The following is a 279-nucleotide window of genomic DNA, read 5'->3' on the forward strand; positions in this document are numbered from 1 at the left end:
CCCGCCCCCCTCCCCCCTTAAAATTAAGCATAAAACCAATCGTACGTTTCCTTACCCACAATTGGTAAAGTGGTGGGATACGACTTTTTTTTTTTGCAAATCACATTTTTTGGTTTAAATGTATTTATTCTATAACTACTTGTCAATTCAAAAATTTTTAATACAAAAAACGTTATAGCCCTTTACCTAAATCGGGTTCACTTACACATAGATATTCAGGGCAGGTACTTGACATTTTCTCTCCTATTTCGATCTGTATGTTAAATGTACTTTAATGCC

This window comes from Penaeus monodon, chromosome 31 (genome assembly GCF_015228065.2).
Source record: "Penaeus monodon isolate SGIC_2016 chromosome 31, NSTDA_Pmon_1, whole genome shotgun sequence".
Classification (NCBI taxonomy): Eukaryota; Metazoa; Arthropoda; class Malacostraca; order Decapoda; family Penaeidae; genus Penaeus; species Penaeus monodon.